Here is a 27,766-nt window from a genome sequence, read left to right as displayed (position 1 = left end):
TTCTTTCTTTCTTTCTTTCTTTCTTTCTTTCTTTCTTTCTTTCTTTCAGATTTTATTTTTAAGTAATCTCTCCATCTAGCATGGGACTCAAACTCACAACCCAGAGATCAAGAGTCACATGCTCCACTGACTGAGTTTTCCAAGTATCCCTCCACTTCATTTTCTTATCTCTCATATCTAAGTGGCAAATCGTACTGGTTCTACTATCAAAATAAGTCTGACTCTGATCATTTACTATCTCTACCACTATTACCTTAGTCTAAATCACTGCCATCCTTTGCATAGGTGGCTTCAAGAGCCTCCAAGCTGCTCTTTCTGCTTCCACTCCGCACCTCTCCTCCCCTCCTCCTGGTCCGTAATCATTTTCCTGCAGGGAAGATGCAGCGGGAAAGTGTGCCCTGGTTAGTACAGGAACTACTGTACTGCTGCTAGCACCCAGTGTATGTGGGGAGAAAAGGAGAAGACAGATTTGAAAGAACTTTGTACATTTATTGTTATTTTTAGAAGAGTTTTGTACATTTAAATAATCAGAAATATAAAGTTATTGAGGTTAGAATGGGAGAGAGCCAAAGCATGAGAGACTCTTAAAATCTGAGAACAAACTGAGGGTTGATGGGGGGTGGGAGCAAGGGGGGGGTGGGTGATGGGTATTGAGGAGGGCACCTTTTGGGATGAGCACTGGGTGTTGTATGGAAACCAATTTGACAATAAATTTCATATATTGAAAAAAAAATAAAGTTATAGAGGGAGGATTCAGTTTTTACTGACGTCTAGTCAAAATGGAAGTGTGGAGGAATATGTTTTATTATGTAATTCAGGCAGCTTAAATGCATCATGTTTTTTCTTTTGTGAATCATGAAAACTGATTTGTCAGAGTTTCTGTCTTAAAAGAGGACAGATCTCAGTACTACAAACAGGGAGTACACCTGTGTGTGATGTTGCACGTCATCCCACCTTCCGTGATGAATTTTGATCACTATGCTAGAAGAAAGACTTGAACTACCTTATTATTCCCTTGAAAATTAGAGTAAAAACCTATTGTCATATGGACAGGTGATCAAAGAGCAAGCAGATAAAAGGAATAGAACAAAGTTATTACAGAAGCATTATCAGTCAGTTAATTAACAAGAACATTAGGATATTTTTCTGGGTTTTGTGGTATTTGTGACACTTGTCAACATTTAAAGATTTGTAGTTTGCTGTGATTTCTCTTTTTTGATACTCACTTTCATACTTAATTTTGCATTTGAAATTAAGGAGATACCCTCACTTTATTGTTTAAGCTTTGGGCCCTACAAAACCTGGATCTTGCTTTATTTTTGTGAGCTATCCAGAGGCTCCTTCTCAGTTTGAAGTGAGTTTCTGTTTCCTACAACACAGAGCTTTGGCTAACATAAATACCTTTAAAGAATTAGTGGCAGAGTGGGACCCAGGGGAAAGAAGAGGACATGTGTGGCAGGTGGGCAAAGAAAAGTCCCAATTATAGGACAGTTCTCAGGGAGAACATGGCTATAGAGGGATGGGTGGTGATGGCGATAGGGTTGATGGTATTCCTAAAGATCCCAAAGCAACCTCGTAGTCACAGGACAAAGAAAATTCCCTAGCTCCCAGCCCCACAGAGAAAAAAAAGCATGGAGGGAGACTGGAGCAGACTGGAGAATTCAGCCGGCAGCCAGTCTGCTCCTTTGCAAGTTGTACACACTCCTCAATACAGTGTGTTGACTTTGTACAAGGAGGCTGAGGTGCTGCTAGCCATTCAGACAACGCTGGTGCGTAATGAAAGCAGAACAGCAGGAGCTGTACATTGGAGAGGGCGCTTTTGATTTGTGGCTCCTTTTGTTGCTTTCCTTTTGAGTTTCCTTGGTTCTGTGGTTTGGACCTCCACAGACCTAGAGGAGTTCAGAAACTTGAAAGGGAAAAAGCCCTTCCTCCCCAGGGCCGGCTCCTCCGCTTTCATCCTGTGTCAGGTGTTCACGCCTCACAAAGATGGTGCTAAATGGAACTCTCTACAACCTCTGGGTAGCTGGGAGTCCCTTTGAGATGTTATGTTCCTGCAATAATGGAGTCTTGTTACTACAGGCTGTTAACATACACCCTTCCATTGTTGAAGAAAGACATCCAGGCAGCCACAAAGCACATGGCTCCCAGTAGCATCTCAGGCTCGAGGATCTCTCAGGGAGTTTGCTTCTTGAAAGGAACATAGAAATCTCAGGCCGTTACTTCTCACAGCTCTTTCCCTCTCTTTCTCTGAGTAAGCTGTTTAATTTTATTTCTACGTTTTTAAACACAAGGGGTTTATAGTAGATGGTTGTAGGAAACAACCAACAAGTATAAGCAATTTCGGGGAAGGTGCTTTGAAGTGTAGTTGTATTATCTTCCTTGAAGGATTCAGATTCTAAATATCTATATATTGATTCCTGTATCTATATATGTTACCTATATCTATATCTATATCTACACAGTAGGCTAGATACCTTGCTCTCTGGAAATTTTCTATGTATTCTTCTTCTTTAACTAAGAAGGACTATATTTTAATATGCCACCATACTCTGTCTTTGTAGACATTGCTATTTGATCATGGCATTTATTCCTATAAAGCTCTGATGTAGTTTCCCAACTATTTTCAAAGATGATTCTAGATAGTCACCTTCAATCGACAGAAATTTGCGCCTTATGAAAAAGCTTGTCTAGGGGATGAAGTTCTCTTTATGTGATTCTAAGATCCTATTACCAAAGGCATTTTTAAAGGCCAGACACTTATTTGCCTACTTCCAAGATAAAAAAGGAGAATGTGAAAGCTCATAGAAAGTTTAAAATAAACATGGGATAGTAAGGCTGGTGAAATGTGAAAGAGAGAGAGAGAGAGAGAGAGAGAGAGAGAGAGAGAGATGTGTTTAATTTATATTAGGTATTTTGTCTGCTAGGCTGTTTATAAAAAAAAAAGCTACCTTAGCAAATCAATTATAGTTAGAATGACAGGGTACAATAGTAATAGTTGAGACAAGCTTCATTAGGCATTTGTGAGTGTGTCTTTTTTTCTTCTCAAAGGTCTGCCTGGGTCACTGGAATAACTGTGAATTTGGGTCAAGGACCCGCGTAAGCAGGGGAAGGCTCATTTATCATCAAAGAAGGGTGAGACAACTGTCATCACTCCATTTGACTCCAGCTGTGAAGTGAACAGCTTATTTTTGTTTTAGTGATGATTTGAGAGACCCATCAATAAAATCACCAATACTCTTTGCAGTGCAGCCATCTATCTGCGTGTCAGTGTATGCACGCGTGTGTGGACGTGCACATGCGCTTGCTGAAAGCAGAAATGGAAAAAGCAGGGAAAAAAACTTTACCTTGGCACACGTATTTATGTAGGATTCCCTTCTTTGTGTTCACTCATGTTAGGGACTCATCTCAGAGTCTCCAGCTGGTTCATCATTGTCCCTGATGGTTAGCATATCAAGCTGGTTTCACAGCTTTATTTGCTCAGATGTGCTGTGGCTGCCTACTGTGTTGCTCCTAAAACCAAGCCCAGAGGATTCTTTGAGGAAGGAGTGATTAACTGAAAGAAATGGACTGACTAGACTGTCATCAATCACTTTCCTTTATTTTCAAGAGCTCATCTCTTGAAACTTAATCATTCTGAGGCCTCTAAAGTCCTTGTCATAATTTCCTGGGTACTTACTAAGCTAACACACACTCAGCACTTAAGATGTATGAGGCCCTGTGCTTTCTTTTTTCATGATTTCATTGACCCTCCACTACCACACAGTGGGGTAGGTACTATTATTTTCCCCAGCGTTAATTAGTGTAGCCTAACTATTCTAACAAATAGGCCCAAAATGAATGATGGCTCAGATACTGTAGAAGTTCTTCCTTGCTCACAAAGGAGTACCGTGTAGGTGGAAAGTTAGAGAGGGTCACCTGCATATCCATACAGTCATTTGGGGACTGTATGAGAGAGAGAGAGAGAGAGAGAGAGAGAGAGAGAGAGAGAAAGTAAGAGAGGAAGAGGGATAGAGTATCTTAAACAGGCTCCATGCCCAGTGCAGAACCCGACCCAGGGTTTGACCACACAACCATGAGATCATGGCTTGAGCCAAAATCATCAGTCAGATGCTTAACTGATTGAGCCACCCAAGCACCCCTAAACAAGTAGTTTTTAGGGTCACCCTGGGGGATCATGTCCATTCTAGCCAGCTGAAAAGTGACAATATGGATAGAGTACTGGGTGGGGGTCTTTATGTGTCAGGCCTGGAAGTCATGGTCATCAATTCTGTTTACATTTAATTGGCTAGAATGTAGTCACATGACTACCACTCAGGGTAAGAGGAACTAGGAAATGTAGTCCCTAGCTGACCAGCCACTTCTCTGAGACAACTCTACACTATGTGGGGCAGTGTAACACAGATTTTTGGTGATCTGTAGCCATCTTTACCCTACTTCGTTCCTCTGGCTTCTAAATATTTCAGAACACCTTTCTTCACATACTGTTCCCTAAGAAAGACAATCCAGAATCCCATTCACTTACCTCATCCAGGTCAAAGTCCAGGCTTTCAGGATAATGCACTGTCCTATGTCCAGTGTGGATGGATGTGATTCCTGGTGCCTTGAAATCTATGAATGAAAAGCTGAATTATCTTCCCAACCCCTACCATACACTCAATAAATAATGACAGTATAGCAACACACACATAAACTTCATCTTGGAAACTGAAAGCATGGGAAACTCACAGCCACTATGGATCTGCTGCAAAGATGAAATCATCTCTGGTCAAGTATATGATGGACTTTTGAAAAAAATGTTTTATAGGCATTTGAATGCAATGTGTCTTCTCTGTTTGGTACACACAGACACATGTATACATATATAAAATGTATATTATAGGGGTGCCTGGGTGGCTCAGTTGGTTAAGTATCCGATTCTTGGTCATTATCTCATGGTTTGCGAAATCTCTCTCCCCTGCTCTCTCTTTCCCTCTCTCTCAAAATAAAGTTTAAAAAATGTATATTACATATTTAATTCATATGAATTTATAACTGTCTCTATGAATATATTATTCATACTTATATATGAAGAAAGAACATATATGTAATGGTGATGAACCTTGTTATTCAAATCCTCTGTATCTTTACTTCATTTTAAACCTTTTGGTTATGTGAAATAGAGCATGCATTAAAAGAAGTGCTTACACAAATGTACAATTTAACACAGTAATGACATGAGCATCAATGTAATCATCATGTAGATCAAGAAATAACATTACCAGCATGCCAGAAGCCCCTCTCTTCCATAACTTCCTTATCACAGGGAAGTTCTATTTTATTATTGCCTAAGGTAATTACTCTCCTGACTTAATGAGACTCGCTTTCCTGTTTTCCTATGGCTTTACCACCTAAGCATGCATTCCGAATGTACACACTTTAAATCTGTTTGTTCTTGACTGTTATATGCATGGACTCATACTGTGTGCATTTTTGGTGTCTTATTCTTTTCACTAAACATTGTAATATTTGTTGAATATTGCTGTCATTGACTTATTTTTTATTCATGATTTAGTAGGCATATCTCTGGGGTGACGGGGTGGCTCAGGCGGTCAAGCATTGGACTCTTGATTTCAGCTCAGGTCATGATCCCAGGGTCATGGGATCTCACCCCTCCTTGGGCTTTGCGCTGAATATGGAGTCTGCTTGGGATTATCCCTCTCTGTCAAACTCTCTCTTTTCTCTGCCCCTCTCCCCCGCCCATGAGTGCTCTCTCTCTCTCTCTCTAAAATAAAATAAAAAAAAATTCTCTAGAAACTGAATGCTTCAATTTATTTATTTTAAAATATTTTAGTGTTAGAAGTTGCTTTCTTACTAAGGAACACATAGTCTTATCTCTTAAGCAAGTGAATAAGCTCTTATTCTAGCTGTTACCTTTTTCTTTTTCTTTTCTTTTTTTTTTTTTTTTTTTTTGAGAAAGAGCACATGAGAGTGTGACATGAAGAGGGGAGGGGTAGAGGGAGAGGAAGGGAGATAATCTTAAGCATGAGATAGGGATCTGAGCCAAAATCAAGAGTAGGCTGCTTCACTGAATTAGCCACCCAGGTGCCCCTAGCCTGTTACATTTTTAAGTCCTACATTTTCAGGAAATATATTTAATCTGCTGCTTTGCACTGTTTCTTTGACAAAAATTAATCAACAGTAACTATCTTGTACATTGATTCTTTTTTGTTTGTTTACTTCAGCTTTTTTCTTTTTTTTTTAATTCGTTTATAACATGTATACAATAAAGTACACAAACTTTAAGTGCCTAGCTTGCTGAATTTTTACAAATGTAGGTACATGTAACCACCACCAGGATCAGGTTCTAGAACTTTCTAGCACCCCGAAAGACTTCCTCATGCCCTTTCCAGTGAGTACACACCTTCCACAGACACTGACCATTCTGATTTCTATCCTCATAAACTAATTTTTCCTTTTATTGAACTTCATATACGTGAAATCATATAGTAAATTCTATTGGTATCTGTCCTGTACTTATCAGCATATTTGGGGGTTTAATTTGTGTCATTAGGTGTAACAGTAATTTGTTCCTTTTTATTGCTGTGTAGCTTTTCACCGCATGAATATATCACAATTTGTTTATCCACTCTTGATTATAATGAATAAAACTGCTCTGAGCAGTCTTGAACATGTGTTTTGTGGATATATACTCACTTATCTTGGAAATATACATAGATGTGGAATTGCTGTGTAACAAGACAGCTGTGGATTTAACTTTATTAACACTGTGTTCTAAACAGTATCGGAAAGTGCCTCTAATACTTTACACTCTCACTGGCAATGCTGCACATTCTGGTTGCTTCTTATCCTTACCAACACATATGTCATCAATCTTTGAAATTTTAACCAGGAGTTGGAAAATTTTTTCTGCAACTGGACAGATAGTATTTTATTTTGTTTATTATTTATTATTATTTTTATTTTTAGTGTTTATTTATTTTTGAGAGAGAGTGCAAGCAGGGGAGGGGCAGAGAGAAAGGGAGAGACAGAATCCGAAGCAAGCTTTAGGCTCAAAGCCAACAGCACAGAGCCCCATGCAGGGCTTGAACCCATGAACCATGAGACCATGTCCTGAGCCAAAGTCAGACACTTAACTGACTGAGCCACCCAGGTCCCCTGATAGTAAGTATTTTAGACTTTATTGTCCATAAGGCCTCTATTACACCTATTCAACTCTACCATTGTACTGCAAAAGCAGCCTGTTGACAGTAAGTAAACAAATGGGCATGACTATTTTAGATGATCTTTGGTCTAAAATATCCATTTCCATAACATTTGCATTTCAATTAATAGGAAGAGGAGTGGGAAAGTGGAAGTTATTCTTTTCAGAAAATGAGTTACAATTGCACATATCACTTTCATCCACATTTTACTGGTGAGAATTTTGTCACAAGACCGGTTTGCAAGAGAGGATGACAGATCATTTGGCCTGGTCCTCTGTGATTAGCTAAAATTCTCAGGGTTCTATTAAAAGAAGTCAGGGAGAAAGGCTATTCGTGTGCAACTAGCTATTTTTTCCACAGTGGGCCATGTCCTGTGGAACATTTCCTTAGGTCAAGGAAAATTGATATTTATTTCTTTCATTATATTCTCTCTACATGTTTGTCATTCTTCTAGAATTCATGGTAGACAGATACTGGTTTTCTGAGATCTATCTTGAAAGATCTAAGTTCTTAGTTCTATCATGATTCTTGTTTTTAGTCTTATAATTTCTCTCTTTGATAGGTTTTCATGTGGTTAATTCAGTTTTAATTGATCTCCATTTTGGTATTTCACTGATTTATTTAGTGTAAAAAAATCTTAGCAATTATGGTTTTAATTTGCAGACTGACGATTGATTTTCAAAGAGCCCTTTTATAGCTATAAATCCTATCAAATCTCTTGAAGATAATTATTACATATTTAAATTTCTATTCCATATTGTTTATAAGCTCTGTTTATAGGGATTGGTTATTTTTCTTTTCAGCTTTTATTACTTTGGCATTCTTGCTTATATATAGAATTTGGAGTTTGGAATGGGTTTCTCCAGCACAAGTGAAAATAGGCATTCTTTTGGTAGATAATTGAGTCGTGATTATGGGATGAGCGGCTCTATAGCTATGCAGGGCAGGAGAACAGAGGAACATTTGGCTGTGGAGCCTTTTCTTTAGTTGCATGAGTAACTTTAGTTTGGGATGGGTGGTTTCATGCAACACTACCATTATTACAATGACATTGTTCCGAAGCTCATCTGGGGGCATTTGGAGGCATATCCTCCACTTTAGAGTAATAGATTTGAGGCTTGTCGTTCAAAATATAGTGAAGTCACCTTGAAAGCAGGGACCAATGCAGTTGTTTTCCAGCACTTTAATTTTTTCATGGGCAATCACAGTATATGTTGTCTCTGCCAGGGCTTGCCCACTATACCTGATTCTCTTATTTGAGGATTATTCTGTAATTCTGTTCGTCTCCTCTTTTGTATGCATGGGATTGTAGATTTCTCATTTCTTTGGGAGTCTGCTGTCAATCTTATGACGTGTGTTTTTTCCTTGATGAAGTTCCTTGATGATCAGGTTGTCTTGTGCTCCATCAACTATCATGAAGTTAGACTGCCTCTATCAGTTGGATTTTGTTAGAGCTATTGGAGAATGAGCCAAGAATCTCAACAGGGTTCTTGGAATAGGCTAAACTTTGAAAGCAATGTCCTTTCTGTGTTTCAATAACTTGTTTAAAAACATTCCAATAGAATGTTTCATTTTGCTGGAATCTTTTGGAAGGACAGTTTTGTGGTAAGCCTGGGAGGTATATATCTGGAAAATAGCGCAGAGTCTGGTATATGAAGCACCATGGGACTGTCAAGGGAGCTAGTTTCCATGCCAGTTAAGGCCTGGAGGAATGGAACAAAGTGACCAAGTGGGAGATGGGGGAGGCCTCATATTTTAGTTTACTACATTGGTGCTGTGGTTTTGTTTGCCTTTATTTAAAATTAAGCCCATCGACTAATTTTCAAATTGATTTTTGGCATTTTTATAACATTTAGAGGAACAAAGTTAAAATCTAACTATTGTTTGCATTCATTAAAGAATTATTCTATGAAAACAATTATTTCACTTAAGCTCTCATTTCCATAGTTAAGCTTATTATATTACATGTTTGCTTTCCTTATTACAAAAATAAAGTATGCTCAATTATACATATTTTTAGAAAATGCAGATAAATTAAATAAAAGTAATTTAAAGCCTAATCCCTCCATCCAGAGGTGACTACTATTTACTTTAGAAGATCTTTCTATCTATCTATCTATCTATCTCTAGCTCTTTTTCCTTCATGTGTGAATTAGGCTTAATAGAAATTAAGTTACTTACTGATGATCATATAGTAGGTAGTGAAGCCATGATATAGAACAAGGCAGACTTATTCCAAAGCCTTTGCTCTTAAACACTACAATTTATACTTTGCCTAATGGATTAAATCCTGGCCTTAGGAAGTCTTGGAAGATGTAGGATTATGGCAGTTTGTAGCCAGCAGCCAGGGGCTGAGGAGAGGAGGTTGAGGACTGTGAAACATTCTGTCGGGTCCCAAAGGGAGTGTTGCTCTTTAAGGAGTATGCTTCTCTTAGTTTTCCAAGGGTCCTACTCTTGTTGATGACTCCAATCTTGTTGGCACTGAAATTCTACTCTCTTCCAAGCATCCTACAGAGTGGATTCATTATGTTTAGGCTTTTTTTTTTTTTTTTAAATAGAAACTATGCACTGTTGAACTCTATAGAAAAACAAAACTCACATGGATTCTAATCTTGTAATTATCGACTTGGGTGCAGTCTTCTCCGTGAGGTTGAGCAAAGATAGAGGAGGCGCTGTGCATACCACAACCTTCTTCATTATCCTTCTATTTGCTCATCTTCTTGGCAGGCTTATAGATGTTCACAAGGACTCAGAGAACTGGGTTGCCATAACATCTCTCTAAGATCTGCTTCAGGCAGTGCATTTCAGCAAAGAGCAAGCCATGTAAGATCACAGGTATCAAAAATAGCAGGTGATGGTCCAAATTCTTGGCTCCAACTATAAAATACTGATTTCTAACTCCTATTCTCTGGGCTTTCTTGCTCTGAGGCCATGCTGGCACTGTTTGCATAAAGTGCTGTTCCATTTAAAAACAGCTGTGCCTAGAAGCAGATGAGAGTCGGCAAAGTAGGGATCATAAGTCAGCAGAACTGTGCTACAGAGGCATTTTCTGTTGCTGCTTTTGGTGGATGCTGACTAGAAAATCAGATTCTCTATAATCAACAGAACTTTACATCATGCATTTTAGAAGTTAAAAATCTAAGCCCAGAGATCCTTAATGATTTACTACCCTGGACAAAAGTTGCAGCTCATAGAGTCTGTGCTTTATGGCACAAATATTATGATCTCATTGAAACAAATGTTATCGGAATACCCCTTTTAAACAGGTTTTTTGAAGTTTGCTAAGTTATGATTACAAGGTCTGTCTTTTCCTGCTCTCCTGAATGTCTCGTGGTCTCATTTTCCCTACTTGAGTGACATAAGCTACTCCTACCGGCTGTCCATAAGACACATCTTGGTGGGGCTCTTAGCTATACACAGGGACAAAAGAGACACTGCCATTACAATTTTATAAAGTGGGGATTGGTGGTTCTTATCACCTGGACTGTGAACACTCTCCTGCTTCCTTCAGTGTAGCTCCTGTGAATGACAGTTTTTGGGGTTTGTTCTGTTTTTACATTGATCAGTCTGTTGTCTTTTTCCCACGAAGTCCAGCCATCCCTGGATGCTCCATCACTTGTAAAGGTGATGTACAAGATACAATTCAAATAAGAAATGTAAGCCAAGCTGGAGTTTGAGACTTCACATCATGATCCAGGTTCCTGAGGCAAAGTTAGACATTATAACCAGGCTGTCACCATACTGGATGTGAAGCCTGGAATCAGAGTAGCCAAAAAAGTGAAGACAAATCAGTAGTTTCTCTTTCCTCACAAGAAAGGCAATGGTACCGTATTCCTGCTTCTATTATTACATCTGGACCTAATAGCGTACCTGTGGGTATCTTTATTGTCTGGTTGGATATCCTCCAATATCTTGAAAAAACAAATTCAGCACGATACTATATAAAATTACTAATGATGATGAGGTAGGAATATGTGATATAACACTTCTAGTCAATGATAAGGTACAAGTTAAAATAATTGGGATCTAAAAACAGCTCCTAAGTAGAAACATTTATATAAGAGAGTATGTGATTGTAGAAGAGAATAGCTCTCCAAAAAAATTTAGTGCTGTGTTTTCCATGGTACAGCATCAACCTTGGGAGGAAATTGCCCACCTAGGGGACTACATTTCCTGGTCCTCCTTGCATGCAGATGTGGCCTTGTGACCATTTTGGCAAAGAAGCAGAAGTATTATTTCCTGGGCCAGTTTTAAAATGCCAGTGTCTCTCTTACTCTCCTTTCCCCTGTCTCTCATCTGGATACAGGAGATTCCAGAGGCCTAGGAAGTGACCGAGTCACAAGATAGAAGGACCCTTGTTCTCTAAATCTCCATGTGGAGGAGAGTGGCCTACTCACCAGGAACACTTTCATGGGATGTAACAGTTTTATTTTTAAGAGCAGCTGGCAGTACCCTAAGGAATACAGTTGGAGAGGCAAGTTAGGACAATGTCCTTGCCTGTATTTGTGTTTTGCATTTCCATAGTCCAGATGATGTTGTATCCAGATGCTAATGTCCAGATGCCCCAGCAATTGATATACTTATATAAGTTAAGCTACAGGATCCTATTCCTTTGCCACTTTATTTACTAGCAAACGTTTAAAATGGAATGCTCTTCTTTGTCTGAACACGTACTATCAAAGTTTTTCATCTACCGAGAGTGGTAGAAAACATAACTAACAAGTCTTATTTCTTTTAGAACTATTTCGGTATGTCTCAAAATATGGGATATTTTGGTGTATTCTCAATGTCATTGGTACTAGCCTCTCACACCTAAGTGATCATCTGGCTTTCTCTAACATAGTTCTTTGATTTCATTGAGAACAGCCCTTTGTCAGATTTAGGTGGCATATGTACTAATCATAGTTTAATTGGTCTCTCCTGGTCTGTGTTGGTACAGGTGTGATGCAAATAAAACATATATGTGCAATGGAAGTGATTGGAATTATGGTCAACTGACAGGAGCCATCAACCTTTCAGTGCTCGAATAGCTGGTTTATTGGATAAGACAGGACAATTACCACAACTGGCCTGTCAAGATGGTTAGAGCTCCCTACAGGCATTGAGGCAGGTGTTTGTGCCTTCAGTTTAATCTCTTCCTTTCTGGTTCCAGGCTGGATGCAGCTCTTGGCGCCAGCAGAAGTGTTTATACAGAAATGAGGGTCACCTGGATGCCCAGCCCAGTGGATCTGTGTGCTCATTGCCAAACAAGGCATGAGCTCCCTCTAATGCAAGCTCAATTTCTCTGGGGTAAAGGTAATCTGACTTGCAATCTTTTTTGGATCATCTGTGTGTTTGATTTAGTAGAGTTGTAGAAATTGAGAATGCTTTTCATTAGCTCCAATGGACCTTCTAGAACCTATGCTGTTCAATCTCTCATTTTACAACTGAGGATTCAGGGTCTCAGAGAGGTTAAGTGGGTGCCCCAAGCATGGCCAATCAGCAGGGAGCCAGGACGAGGTTTTAGGGCTTCTCAACCAGTGCTGATTACGTGACCCACAGCTGCTGTTTTGAGCCTGTTTTCATTACCTGTCAGCTCCTGTTTATAGGAGTTGAAGCTTCAACAGCCTCTAGAGATTGGAGAAGCAAAACAGCTCCAGAAGGAGAAGTTGTGAATAACTGTTTACTTCTTTAATGCCTCTTTGTCTTTCTGCAAGGATTTGTGTATCTCATCTCAAAGCACGTTATTCCATGCGTTTCTTGCTTAAAGTTGTTTGAGACCTTTGACAATTCTGCCATTCTAGTTCATATATTATGATTGATCATTACAGTTTTATTTCATGGACAACATGTTTGGTAGTATTATTATTCATATTTTTAGAGATACCAAAACTAGGTTTGAGGACTATCTTAATAACTTTCCTAAGGTCACTTAGGCATGGCAGAGCTGGGCTTTGAACATGAGACTGGCCTCCACCAAATTTGTGCTATTGACTTCATCATACATGATCCTGCAGAGCACCGAGTATTTCTTTAAAAAATTTTTTTTTTAATGTTTTTATTTATTTTTGACGGGGGGAGAGAGAGAGAGAGAGAGAGATAGAGAGAGAGAGAATGAGTAGGGGAGGGGCAGAGAGAGAGGGAGCCAGAATCTGAAGCAGGCTCCAGGCTCTGAGCTGTCAGCACAGAGCCCGATGCAGGGCTAGAACTCATGAACCACGAGATCACAACCTGAGCTGAAGTCTGACGCTTTACCGACTAAGCCACCTAGGCACGCCCTGAGTATTTCTATAATAGTTTAACTTACTGCCAGAAAAAAGCCTCAGCCTTGGGAGAATCTGTTTCTTAAGGATAAGAGATTTTTCTCAAAACTCCTCTTTCATGATGAAGAGTCAGATGAAAATTTTCTTATTCGAATGTGTAGCCTGAGCATTGTTTCAGTGATCAATATAGGCTCAAACTTAGGGTTACAGAAATGGGTCAGGGTAGCGGAAAGATCTAGAAGTCTGGGTGATGGTACGGCCTTCTTGAGAATCTCTGTCAAGAAAATCACTCTTAAGTTGTGTTAGATGTCATTTCATCCTCATCTGGAAGTAACTTAGTTCCTCTGATTTTTTGGCAAAAATTGGTCCTGGCTATATTTTCCGTATTTGTCACTTTCCTTATAGAAATAAAGTCCTTGCTACTTGGGTCATTTCTGTCAAAACTAAACAATTTCTAGGCTAGTAAAAAAAATGGAGCATTACTGTTTTATGGACCAATTTGTAAAACTGTCAACTTTCTAGATGGTATTTTTTTATTTGTGGATTTTTCTCAGAAAACCCCATGACTTGAAACAATATTTATTAATTTATTTTTTTACAGTTAATTTCATACCTTTAACCCCCCCATGATATCCTTGTGACTATATACAATTCATCCAGTTTCTCTTATTCTTATTTCAAAGAGCAAAGGGGATAAAGGTGGTAGAATGGCTTAAGAAGAGTCAAGTTCTGGGTGGCTCAGTTGGTTGAGCATCTGACTTTGGCTCAGGTCATGATCTCACGGTTCATGAGTTTGAGCCCCACATCAGACTTTGTACTGCCAGCGCAGAGCCTGGTTTGGATTCTCTGTCTCCTCTCTTTGCTCCTCCCCTGCTCTTGTTTTCTTCTCTCTCTTTCAAAATAAACAAATAAAAATTAAAAAAAAAAAAAAGAAAGAAAAGTTAAGTTCTGGGAGAAATTGGAAATTGGAAGACACCACTCAATTATTGGTTTAGGAAAAATGCTTCCAAATCCTTGTTTGAATGGCAGGACTGAATGTGAAATTTGGGAGGTGTTCTAATCCAGATAGTTTTCTTATTCCTTGCAAGTCTACGTTTTCTTCTTTTCTGGAGGGTGGAGACAGAAAATGAGACATAAAAACTTAGTCTTGAGTTAGCTTCATATTGTACAATTACTCTATTCCACCTATGTTTCACATATATTGCTTCTCATAATCACAAGGTAGCATATTTGAATATACAAATGAACATCACCATCTAGATAAAAACATTACAGTTTCAAAGCTTGGGGTACATATGCAAAAAACTGTTGCCCTGTATAGGGGTGCTCAAGATGAAGATAACCTTGACATTGTTGTCCTTTCTGCGAGGAACTTGTTCAATGCCTAGGTGCACACTTTCCATGTACCTATAAAGTCTGGACCATTTCTTTTTGCCTTTTTTCCCCCTTTCTGTTTTCTTCTACAATATTATCCAACATGTGTTCTGTTTTCCTTTTCTTAATTTTTTTTTCTTTTTTTTTAAGTAGGCCCTACACCCAACATGGGGCTTAAACTCACAACCCTCAGATCAAGAGTCTCATGTTTTACTGGTTGAGCCAGCCAGGCAGCCTCATTTTCTTTGGTGTAATTCTCTGTTCCTTGGTTGGCAGATAATTTTATAAACTAAAAGGGTTTGTAATAAAACTTTTAATAGGATGAATGGAGGGTTTAGATACTTGCCCAGAATTTATCTTTACCTTTTGATATAAGAAAATTGGATTATTAGTTTGATTGAAGGGAGGAGTTTTTGTTACAATAAAGGTTACATGAAGGAGGAGAGGCAAAAATGATGAGGGTCTTGTTTTTCTTTCTGCTTCATACAATGGAATGGGTTTGAGTTCACTTATTAATGGGTCCTTGGTCAAAAGTTGCTATAATTTCTTTAAATGTTTGTTTATTTATGTTGAGAGAGAGAGAGATCACGAGCAGGGAAGGGGCAGAGAGAGAGGGAGAGAGAGAGAATCCCAAGCAGACTCTGTATTGTCAGTGTAGAGCCCAATAGGGAGCTCAAACTCACGAACTGTGAGATCATGATCTGAGCCAAAATTAAGACTTGGACTCTGAACCGACTGAGCCCCATTTTTTTTTTTTTTTCTTATAAGAGGCTTCAGGGATTCTGTGCCCAAGCAGTGGTATTTCAGGCCTACATGTCAGAGTATGGCACAGAATAGAAGAGAGGGAAGTCTCTAAGCACTGTTTTGGCATCTTTGGAATTGACATCTTGGAAAATTCTCTGCTCTTCCATGGATACTGCCACTCACAGGGTGGGTGTGGTCAGCAGTTGCTGACAAGAAGCCCAGAACACCTATGGAGGCAGTTGGCACAGAGAGGGAGAACATGACAATTTTGTGTAAGGGCTACAGTTGACATGTTGGTTCATGAGTACATGTGAGGCATTCCATTGGCAGTAACAGGGACTGGGGAATGTATTTAAAATTTTTTTTATGTTTATTTTTAAGAGAGAGTGGGGAGGAGAGGGGTGGAAGGGCACAGAGAGAGAGACACACAGAATCTGAAGCAGGATCCAGGCTCTGAGCTGTCAGCACAGGGCCTGAGGCGGACCTCCAACTCACAAACCATGTGATCATGACCTGAGCCAAAGTAGGACGTTTAACCCACTGAGCCACCCAGGCACCCCATGACTGGGGAATATTTTAAGCACACCTGAGAACCATTAAAATTCAGGAGTCAAGTAATTTGTTATTTTTGTGAGGGAAGAGTTGGTCATACTCAAGTTACATGTTAATTCATAAAGTCTGGTGAGTGTCCAGAACTGCGATGATCTGAAATTTTACCCTACTTGCAAACTAACAAGTCAGCCCATGACAGTTTCATAGATACTGGCTGAAGATATGAGACTCCTGGGTGGAGACAAAAGACTTTATCATTTATAGCTGAGCAGGCAGAGCTCCACAATCTCATTGGTTCCCCTAGACCCCATGTCCCATAGGATGATGCAGAGGAGGCCCTAGGGGAATATTATGCATGCATTGGGCTTATGTCACAGTTGAGGAATGTCATGCTTAGGAAACCCCAATTTTTAAAAAAGGGCTATTGGCAAACCTGACCAACCTTTGCCTTGGAGGGAGACGTTATCTTTCTTAAAGTGGTCAGAAAACAAATCTGTCCTCTGTTTCAGAGGAAAACTGACTCTATCTTCCAAGGCTATTTGCTATTCAAACATCCTTGACAAGATGGTCTAGGGAAAAAACTGTCAGTGCCTCTGTTCTGAAAACTTGCATGAAGGTAAGAGACCCATGAAGAATCCTCCCCAAATATGTTCCAAAGACCCACATTTTTATAATTTTTGGAGGTAGATGATGCCTGAAGTCAAAGGAATAAAGCCAATTATGATAAAGCAAGAGGAATGTTTTGGGGACATGCCAGTTTTTTGTTTACCAAGTCATACCCACTGAGGCTTTTCCTCCTGTGACCTGTAACTTGGATACATTTTCCAGGGGAGATACCTCTTTTATTGTTACCTAAACTCATCTGGCATGGATGCTTAGAATCTGTCCACAATGCTAATAGATTTCAGCATTAGGATGCAAAGGAAAGGCTTCAGATGAAATGTTCCAGTGTCCATTAAAGAGTAGTGACAGGGACCAGAAGATATCTTACCATATCCTGTCACTGTATAATATGCTAGATTGCTTCAGCCGATTAACTAGGGAGTAATGAAAAGTCTGTGTGTGAGTGAGTGACTGTTTGTGTGATGTGTGTGTGTGTGTGAGAAGGAGAAGGAAGAAGGGAGAGGGAAAGAGGGGAAGAGGGGAAAAGAGATGGAGAAGAAGAGGGAGAGGGTTACCATTCACAGCTTATATTGAGAAAGAGCATGTGCACTTATATGTTTTGACACTATTGGGCTAGTGTCGTTCACGTGAAAGGCATTTTTAAAGCTTTAAACTTATTCTGTTATACTTTCAAGACCTGTGAATGATAACCCATGCTTTTTGTATGGTGATTTTATTTGGTAAACATGGAATTAGCCTTAGAAACAAACCCCCTTAATTCAGACATCGTTTAAGTCGAGGGCTCAGTAATATAGAGTCTGAAAGATTTTGTAGGTAGGTAGGAGAAAAGAAGTCAGTCTTTTAATTACATATTTGAAAACAAAGTGAAAGAGGGAAAATGATAAATAGTTTATAGGAAGAGGCTTTTAGGCTTTTTCAAAGCTAATTTGTTGGGAATTCTTTGGCTAAATTGAAATAAATGTATTATCAGAGAAGCTCTATTGAGCACAGTGTGATGGTAGCTTAATCTGACTGTGACTGTATCTCACAGATCACTGTACCCAGTCAATACTCTATTATTGCAAGTTAAGTGGTTTGCTACAGTATTCCACACACAGGGTATTAGGAGCTCTGTTCCCTAATTTCCTAAGCAATAATGGTATAAGCAGTATGCATTTTTTATTATAAAAACTAACAATTGCCTCCACAGAGTTAATGGTTTTTTATATACTGTTGGTACCCAGGAGATTCAGTCATAAATCAGAGCAAAATTAAATGTAAAATGTACTAAATTTTGGCAGAATTAGATTTTCTTTGCAGAGGCTGAAGTCTTCAGTTTTCCTTGGAATCAAACTTTGGTTTTCTTCCTGGTGCTTTTATTTTCATTTTATTTAAATGAGTGTGTTGTTTCCTGATTAAAATTGATTCTGAATAATTATACCAACAGTAATTCACAGCATGAGCCTGGGCAGCGTTCTTTATAGCTCCTGGAGGCTGTCTTCATCCAGCTTTTCTGAGCTTGCCAGTTTTTCAGTGTTAACTATATTCTCTGCGCAACAGGGTTATGAACCACCCAACAAAGACTGTAGAGTGCAGGATCATTCCTCCTTTCAAATGGCTGCTGTTTTTACAGGTTAGGGACTCTGCGCAGGTCAGAATTTACTTGGTGAATTGCTTATTTACTCATTTCACAGTAAATAGTAGGGAAGAAAGGACAGTGGTTTGGGGTGCCTGGGTAGCTCAGTCGGTTAAGCATCTGACTTCCGCTCAGGTCATGATCTCATGGTTTGTGAGTTCGAGTCCCACGTCGGGCTGTGTGCTGACAGCTCAGAGCCTGGACCCTGCTTCAGATTCTGTGTCTCCTTCTCTCTCTGCCCCTCCCCCACTTGTACTCTGTCTCTCTCTCTCTCTCTCTCTCTCAAAAATAAATAAATGTAAACAAAATTAAAAAATAAAAGGACAGTGGTTTCTCTTCATTAAGATACTTGGTTAGGATTGTTAGTTTCCATGTATCAGGAGCTGGTGGCCCAGGAAGGAGGGGGGGAGAAATGGGTTACTCAGAAGGCACGTGAGTGTTTGGTTCAGACTAGAGGTAGAATTAGAGCTGCTGGTGGGTGATAGGAACAGGACGTTAAAAGTCAACACAGTCAAGCTTACACTCTAATCTCTCTTAGAGGTTTCTCTTTTGCTCTTGCTTCGTTTTTCTCTATGCCATTGGACATTTTCCTGCCTCTTTCCACTTGTGCAGAATATGGTGGCATCACAGGGTCCCAGACTGCACATTCTCATTCTCAGTGACCATTCATTCCCACTCACTAGGCCAGAGTCAGGCCCAAAGGCCTTCAGGAGCTGGGCCACATTTCAGTTAATAGTGAGTGATGGGACAGTGGCAATATGCAGAATGCATTTCTTGCTTAAAAGCATTCAAATTAAACAATATTAATGGCAAAACTAAACATAGCCACAGTCTGCAGACCAAATGTAGTGTTGAGGCTACATTTAAGATCCCTTGACCAGTCTTTATTAGACCATTTCCCAAATTCATGGGACACCTAGCTTTGTCGGCAGAGATGAAACTAAGATGAGGCAGTAAGGTCTCGGGTGTAAAATTTAAGGTGATGCCCAAAAATATCAATAATACAGATAAATAATATTTCAATGTAATGTTTTTGTTTTTTATTTATTTTTGGTTTTTAGAGAGAGAACACGTGAGAGGAGGGAGGGGGCAGAGAGAGAGAGAGAGAGAGAGAGAAAGAGAGAGAGAATCCCAAGCAAGCTCCATGCTCAGCATGGAGCCTGACATGTGGCCTTATCCCACCACCCTGGGATCATGACCTGAGCCAAAATCAAGAGTCAGATGCTCAACTGACTGAGCCACCCAGGCACCCCTCAATGCAATGTTTAAAAAAATACAAATTAATACAAAAAACTGCATGATGAACAAAATACAAAATTATAAATATAGACAGGATCACTATTGCTGATTTTTCCTTTTGCCTCAAGCTCCAGTATGGCTCACAACAGCATGGTCACTAGGTCTCTACTCATAAGCCAGTCAGTTATGGACAGGAGAGGAGTCCCATCAATACCCTGTGGGTGGAGGAGTCAGTTGTCAGCAGTAGGGATATGCGCCAGGCAGCAGATCCCAAAAGATGTCTCTAAAGGATGTTAGAGCATGATACTTTGTTCTGGGATACAGACTTTATTAGTCAGCTGGCCATAACACAATACCATAGGCTGGGTGGGAATCTAAGATCAGGGTGCCAACGTGTTTGGCATGATTCTGGTGAGGACTCTCTGGCTTACAGATGACTGCCTTCTCACTGTGTCCTCGCATGGCCTTTCTTCTGTGTAAGAATGTGGGGGCAGAGAGAGAAGCCTAGCTTTCCTTTCCCTATCTCTCCCTATAATCCTATCATAAGGGCCCCACCCTCATGACCTCATCCAACGCTGATTACCTCCCATCTTCACATACCATTACATTGGGATTGGGGGTTCAACATGTGAATTTTGAAGGACATGAACATTCAGTCCATAACAGCTCCACATATTAGGGATGTGCTCCAAATATTCTTAATTCCTCTTTGTAGTCTTCCTTGGACTTCCTGTGTATTAATTACTCCTTACTTTTAAAAAATCTAGTTATCTTTTGACAATTGTGCCACAATATAAACCCAGTAAAGTAAGTTAAGATTTTGTCATTGACTTCTTATTCCAAGTTAGTTGCCACAGGAGTATCGTTTTACAAAGCTGAATTAATCATTAGAAGAATGACTCAGATTTAACTAGAAGATGAAGTTTGGGTGTTTAACCATTTCTGAAACTCCTGGGACCTGACCAATAATTACACTTCCCATCCGTAAGAAGACAGAAACATTTAGCATATGGTTTTTCTTTTCCATATAAAATCAATCAGAATATGTCACTTTATGGCTTAGTGTAGTCAAAATGTTGTGCCTAGTTCTTCTAAATGTAAATCTCCTAAAGACATTTTTCAGAAAGTTCTATCAAATTATTAAGTGACAAGAATGTTGGTAGAGAAAATAAATTCCTTTAGACGTCTTATAGGAACTAAAGAATTAAGAAATTCTTTTTTTCTTTTTATCTTCCCCTCCCATCTCCTTAGGGTTTTTTTTTTTTTCCTGGTTTTGATGTTCAAACACCATATTGGAAAACATTTAAACTGTGAATATAATTCTGCAAACACTTTGAGCCATGACAATATCTGTCCTGGGCAACCTCGTATCAAGCTGGCAAAACAGATCTTGGAAAAATGGGGAAGTATTTTTGTTTTCAGAATGCTTTATATGCAATTCCCCAGAAACAGTTCAAAAAGATAGATACTCTTTTCTAAAAGGTTGCTGTTTTAGCACTTCCCAACTTATAAAGGTTGGAATTTCCCACTGGCTCAGCGGAGAGATTTGTATCAGTTATTTTAGATTCACTTAATAGCACATTTGTGTTTGAGATGAAGTGTGAGTCCCATCAGACAAGTTAAGATTGTTCTTAAAAATTGGCCTCCTTCTCCCTCCCCCCATGTATACTCAGATCTAAAGTAGAGTCTTCCAAATGTTATTCCACAGCTAGGTATGACATCCTATCTTAAAACAGCAGCAATAGCTGCTGTTTCTTTTTGTAGAGAACATGGCTGGGTGTATAGCAAGTGAATCTGTCAAGACCGGTGGTTTTTCAGTTCTTTAAGTGAAGCCTTGATTATTCCCCCCTCCCCTGCACCGTACTGGTATAGATGGAAGTGAGGAAGGTGGTAACACATAGAAAAGTACCTCCAATGTTTGTACAAAATGCAGTAACACTTGCCTAATCACCTGTGACTTCAGTATAGCTATTGCATTTTGTTTTTACTTCTGCATTCATCATGTTCTATCCTTTTATTTTCCCTCCTGCTTGTCACCTTATTATGTTTTTTTTTTATTTACTTTTTTAGAGCAGTTTAAGGTTCATTGTAAAATAGAGGGGAAGATAAAGAGTTTTCCCATATACTCTCTGCCCCCAAACCTGCATAGCCTTGCCATTAATTGATGAACCTACATTGACAGATCATAGCTACCCAAAGCCCATAGTTCACTCTTGTGTCACTCTATGGGTTTCGATAAATGTATAGAGACATGTTCATTATAGTATCATACAGAGTATTTTCACTGCCCTAAAAATCTGTGCTCTACCTATTCACCCCTCCCTGCCCACCTTAAACCTGGCAACTGCTGATCTTTTTACATGTATTATAGTATAGCTTTTTCCAGAATGTTATATAGTTAGAATCATAGCATATGTAGCATTTTCAGATTGGTTTCTTTCACTTAGTAATATGCATTTAAAGTTCCTCCATGTATTTTCATGGCTTGATAGTTCATTTTGTTTTGCCACTGCATAATATTCCATTGTCTCAGTATACCACATTTTATCCTTTTACCCAGTGAGGAACATCTTGGTTGCTTGCAAGTTTTGGCAATTATGAATAAAGCTTCTATAAACTTCATGCGCAGGTGTTGTGTGGACGAAAGTTTCAAGTCCTTTGGATAAATACCAAGGTGAGCGATTGCTGGACTGTATGGTAAAAATATGTTTAGTTTTGTAAAAAACCACCAAACTATCTTCCAAACTGGCTGTACCACTTTACATTTGCACCAGCAATGAATGAGTGTTCCTATTCATCCACATTCTTATCAGCATTTGGTTTGGTTTTGGAATTTGATCTTTCTAAATAGGTGTGCTGTGGTATCAGGTTCTACCTTGTTTGGCTCTTAGGTTTTACCTTCTCTGCTAGTTTACATGTTTCTTAAAGGCAAGGGTTATGCACATCTTTTTATCTTCAATCACTCCTTGTGTAATCACTTGCATGTAAAGTTCACTCAGAAGTGTGCCAAAAGACTGAAGATGCTGAATGTGTTTGAATTGGTTAAAAGTTCAGTTACAAGGAAAGGAATCATTTATTGAATATATATGCCAAGCATTTGAAATACTTGCACTTTTCCTGTTAATCCTCACAATAGTCCTATGAGAAAGACAAAATTATTCCTACTTTGCTAAAAATGGACAAACTGAGGCTTAAAATAGTAAGTAAATTACCTACCATCAGTAGAGTCAGCTAGACCCATGGTTCTAAACCAGGTCCATTGGCCTAAAGCTTCATTAGGCCATTAGGATGGGCTGCGCCTGCAATTAGAGCCAAGATCCCCAATGTTAGATGCCCATGGGGCCAGGTAGACAGGGTAGGATGCTGGTCAGGGGGGAGGGGTTGGGGTAAAGAAGTGGGCAGTCTCTACTTAGCTCTAACCAACTATTAAACATTTTTAGAAACATGAATCCATAAATCTGGATTTTGCAAAATCTTCCAAGTTTTATATTTTGACACCTAATTTAATAATAATACTTGTAAAAGTTAATATAGGTCTGTGGGCCAGATTTAGGCCACAAAAGAAAAGTTTCTAGCTGTTGTATTAAAGAGTAGTTTTTAAAAATTTTTTAATGCTTATTTATTTTTGAGAGAGAGAGGGAGATAGAGAGATAGAAGAGAGATGGGGGGTAAGTGGGGGAGAGGCAGAGAGAGAGGGAGACACAGAATCTGAAGCTGGCTCCAGGCTCCAAGTTGTCAGCACAGAGCCGGAGGCAGGGCTCAAACTCCTGAACCTTGAGATCATGACTTGAGCCAAAGTCGGACACTTAACTTATTGAGCCACCTGGCACCCCTTGAAGAGTAGTTTTAAAGTGTTGCAACTCCTTTTCCCCAAGTATGTATTGTGATCCCAAATGATGTAAAGTATTGCCTGTCAAGAAAAATTTAGAGAGCTGTCATTAATAGTTTACTCTTTTGTTGGTAGGTAAAATGTTCACAGATAATACTTGTTAAGAAGTAGTTACCTATCTACTACTCAGTGTGGAGCCCAGAGTGTGAATGATGGTGGTTACTATTTTACTTACTGTAGTTGATATGAAGTTCCGATCTAGAACTTCATGAAAATAATAAAAGCATTTATTGAGTTGTGAACTGATGCTGCATACTAAACTATACACAATTTTCTAAGTATTTTATGTAAATATATGCACTCTCCCACAAGAAATTACAAATGACATGCATATGTAACCATATGTAGCTTTGGTGTTAATTACTAGTTGCCCATTATGAGTATGTAGATGAATCCCTTTGTTAGAAGCAGCTAGAGTGATCTCTTGTTCTTCCTCTTGGAATTTTCTATCTATTGTTTTCCTGATCCAGGTCACCAGCCTGTTTTATCTTTGTCACTGGCCCAGAGTATTTGAGTCTCTCTTTTGACATAGTGTTGATAGGATAATCACAGAAAAATTCTACCTTTCTGTTACATCTCTTGCAGTTTGCATCTGCACAGAGTTTAGTTGAATTTTTATGCTTTAACAATGTTTATTCCTAGCAGCTCTTTCAGGACATGCTGCAGGGAGGTGAAGTCCCCTCACTGTCAATGTTGGCCTCTAAATGTCCCCATTGGGCACTCCTTTAGAGAGAGAGATTTGATGAGACTCCATGATTTCTATGTAGAAAAATAGAATGCCTTCTAGGATGCTGCTAAGGCTCACATTTGTCAATATGTTCTTTAATGATCATGCCCCACCTTTCATTGTAAATATGTCTACTTTCCTATTGCAAGGATATTTCTTGTCCCTGTATATTTCAAGTTTTCCTGCTCTTTATTTTTTTTCATTTTTTCATTTCTTTAATGTTTATTTGTTTTTAAGAGAGAGAGAGATAGAGCATGAACAGGGGAGGGGCAGAGAGAGAGGGAGACACAGAACTCGAAGTGGGTTCCAGGCTTTGCATGGTCAGCACAGAGCCCAATGCAGGGCTCAAACTCACAACCTGTGAGATCATGACCTGAGCTGAAGTCGGACGCTCAATGACTGAGCCACCCAGGCGCCCCTCAAATCTTCCTGCTCTTTTAAAATAGTGCTGTGTTCTTTTACTTTAGTCCTGCTTCCCTCTCTTCTGCTCTTCTTGTTTTGCTCTTCCAGAGAAACCACTTTAGTTGTTTTAACTTATTTTGGAATTTAACATCATGCTTCTAAATAAATAACATGCTTTTATTGCTATTTGTTGATTTAAAAATTTTAAGTGTTATCTATGCAGTTTCAAATAAGAAAGCTCAAGGAAGATTTAGCTCTATTTCCTGCTTGATCCCTACCACAAAATGAAATCGTATTTTTCCAATAAATTTAGTTGAAATTTGTTAGATTGGTATTCCAATATGCAATGTATATGTTATTATGGCTTTATAGGCACTGTTCACAATCAAGCCATTTAGTATGCTCTGATGTATTTTTCCTAATGTTCTGAAATTTTCACATTGATGTGTTTTGATGTACATTTGTTTTCATCCATTTTTCTGGTAACTTAATATACCTTTTTAAATTTGGAAGCTTATATCCTTCCATTATGGGAACTTTCTTGAATAATAATAATAATAGTTCTCGTTTGGATGGTTCACTTATCTCCATTTCTTTTATTTTCTTATTCATTTAATGATGTTGGACCTCCTGGACTATACCTCTAATGTTATTATCTTTTCTTCCCTATTTTCTTATTTTCAGTTTCTATATCTTTCTGTTATGATTTACTCTTTCCTCCTTTGTCTCCTCTTATGTTTTCATTGGGTTTAGTTTGCTCTCTCTCTCTCTCTTTTTTTTTTTTTTTCTACTTTCCTGAAGTGGAAAGTTAGGTTGCTGACTTAAAGTCTTTCTTCTGTTTTAATATAGATTTTTATAGTTATAAATTTCCTTTCTTGTATTACTTCAGCTACATCCCATACATTTTGGTATGTTGTATTTTGTTTTCATTCATTTTAATGTATTTTTCTAATTTTCCTTGTGATTTCTCTTGACCCATTGGTTATTTAGAACTCTATTGTGTGATTTCCACATATTAGTCAATTTCTCTAATGTCTTTCTGTTATTGATTTTTAATTTCATTTCATTGTGGTTGGAGAACACGTTTTGTAAGATATAAATCCTTATACATGTACTGAAAGCTGTTTTATGGTCTAGCATATGGTATATCCTGGGGAATGTTCCATGAGCCCTTAAATAATTATATTTTTCTCTTGTTGGGTGGAAAGTTCTATAGATCTCGGCGTGGTCTAGCTGGTTAATAGTGTTATTCATTTCTTCTGTTTTCTTGTTGGTATTTTGTCTAGTTATTCTATCCATTGCTGAAGGTGGGGTTTTGAATCCTCCAACTATCTTTGTTGAATTGTGTATTTCTTACTTCAATTATGTCAGTTTTGACTACATTTATTTTGGGGTTTTATTAGTTGAATATATTTATAATCATGTCTTCCTGATGGATCGACTTTTTTATCATTATAAATTGTCTTTGTGTTTAGTGACAATTTTATCTTAAGGTTTATTTTGCTTGATATGAGTATCACTCTAATTTTTTTTAATTTAAATTTCTATTTAAATTTTAGTTAACATACTGTGCAATATTGGTTTCAGGAGTAGAATTCAGTAATTCATCACTTACATACAACATCCAGTGCTCATCACAACAAATGCCAATTTAGGACCTGTCACCCATCTAGTCCGTCTCCCATTCACCTCCCTCCATTAACCCTCAGTTTATTCTCGATTGTTAAAAATGTCTTGTGGTTTATTTCCCTCTCTCATCTTTTACACCTTCCCGTATGTTCATCTGTTTTGTTTTTTAAATTCCATATATGAGTGAAATCATATGGTATTTGTCTTTCTCTAACTGACTTATTTCACTTAGCGTAATACACTCTTAGCTCTATTAGTGTCATTGCAAATGGCAAGATTTCATTCTTTTTGATGCCTGAGTAATATTACATTATATGTATATATGTGTGTGTGTGTGTGTGTGTGCATATATATATGCATGCCACATTTTCTTTATCCATTCATCAGTCGATGGACATTTGAGCTGTCTCCATAGTTTGGCTATTGTTGATAATGCTGCTGTAACATCAGCGTGCATGTACCCTTTCAGATCTGTATTTTTGTAACCTTTGGGTAAATACCTAGTAATGCAGTTGCTGGATAGTAGGTAGGTGTATTTTTAGTTTTTTGAGGAACCTCCATACTGCAGACCTGCACTGTTGCTCTGGGGGAGGATCTTGCTGTGTTTTGTCATTTGCCGGCTCCTGTGAGGAAAGCAGTCACATGACCATGCAGTGGTTCAGAGTTTATGGCAAAACAGAGCAGAAAGCCAGCATCCAGCTTGCTGCCCTCCACCTGAATCTCTGCTGCTATGCCTGGGAAAAGTGCAGCACATTGTCACCACCCTTCCTTCTTGTGATGCAGGAGTCCTCAGACCATGTTGTCACTCCTGGGATTATGCCTGCTTTGCCACCTTTAGGCCAGGCATGTCCTCCATGGTAGAGGACTTCTAGAAATTCAGATTTTGTGCTCTGCTGCTTATAATACTTTGCAGTAGCTTCTGTGAGCAGACTCCCTCCTCACTGCCTTACCCATAGCTATATCGCTCCCGAGTCAGCTCTTTGCACCTCCTACCTTCCCAGAGGAAGTTGCTTTTCTGCTTGTAGACTTGCAATTTTTGTTCTCTCCAACATCCAGTTGCTTTCTTGGGTGTTTAGAATGATAACTATCTAGCTGTTTTAAGGATGTTTGAGGGATGTGTTTTGGGATGTTTTGAGGGATGAGACAAGCTTAGAGTCTTCCTACTCCTTTGCCATCTTAACTCCTTCTCATCACTCTAACTTCTTTTGGTTACTCTTTGCATTGTATATCTTTTACTGTCCTTTTACTTTCCACCTATTTGTGTCTTTGGCTCTAAATTATATTTCTTGTATCCCTTGATCTGTCAATCTCTGACTTTTGATTGGAGTGTTTACACCATTTACATTTAATGCGATCACTGGTAAGGTAAGATTTATATGTGCAAGTTTGGTATTTATATCTTTATGTCTTTTGTCTTTTTGTTTCTCTGTTTCTCCATTGCTGTTTTGCTTAGTGTTAATTAGGTTTCTGAGTATACCATTTGAACTCTCTAAGGCTGCTTGTTTCCACTGCTCCTGTTTTTGTTAG

The 27,766-nt window shown here is 38.7% G+C and overlaps 1 protein-coding gene across 1 annotated transcript in view; it reads left to right on the top strand.

Annotated features, from left to right (window-relative positions):
* Positions 1–27,766, top strand: part of MAT2B (methionine adenosyltransferase 2B) — a 148,421-nt gene that overhangs the window by 107,979 nt on the left and 12,676 nt on the right. Inside the window, exon 13 of the transcript XR_007461405.1 lies at positions 11,509–12,497. The gene's annotated coding sequence lies outside the window, so the exon portion shown is untranslated. The remainder of the gene's footprint in view (positions 1–11,508; positions 12,498–27,766) is intronic.

The sequence above is a fragment of the Panthera uncia genome (assembly GCF_023721935.1).
Source record: "Panthera uncia isolate 11264 chromosome A1 unlocalized genomic scaffold, Puncia_PCG_1.0 HiC_scaffold_17, whole genome shotgun sequence".
In the NCBI taxonomy this organism is placed as follows: domain Eukaryota; kingdom Metazoa; phylum Chordata; class Mammalia; order Carnivora; family Felidae; genus Panthera; species Panthera uncia.
This window is presented reverse-complemented; position numbering and strand designations above follow the sequence as displayed.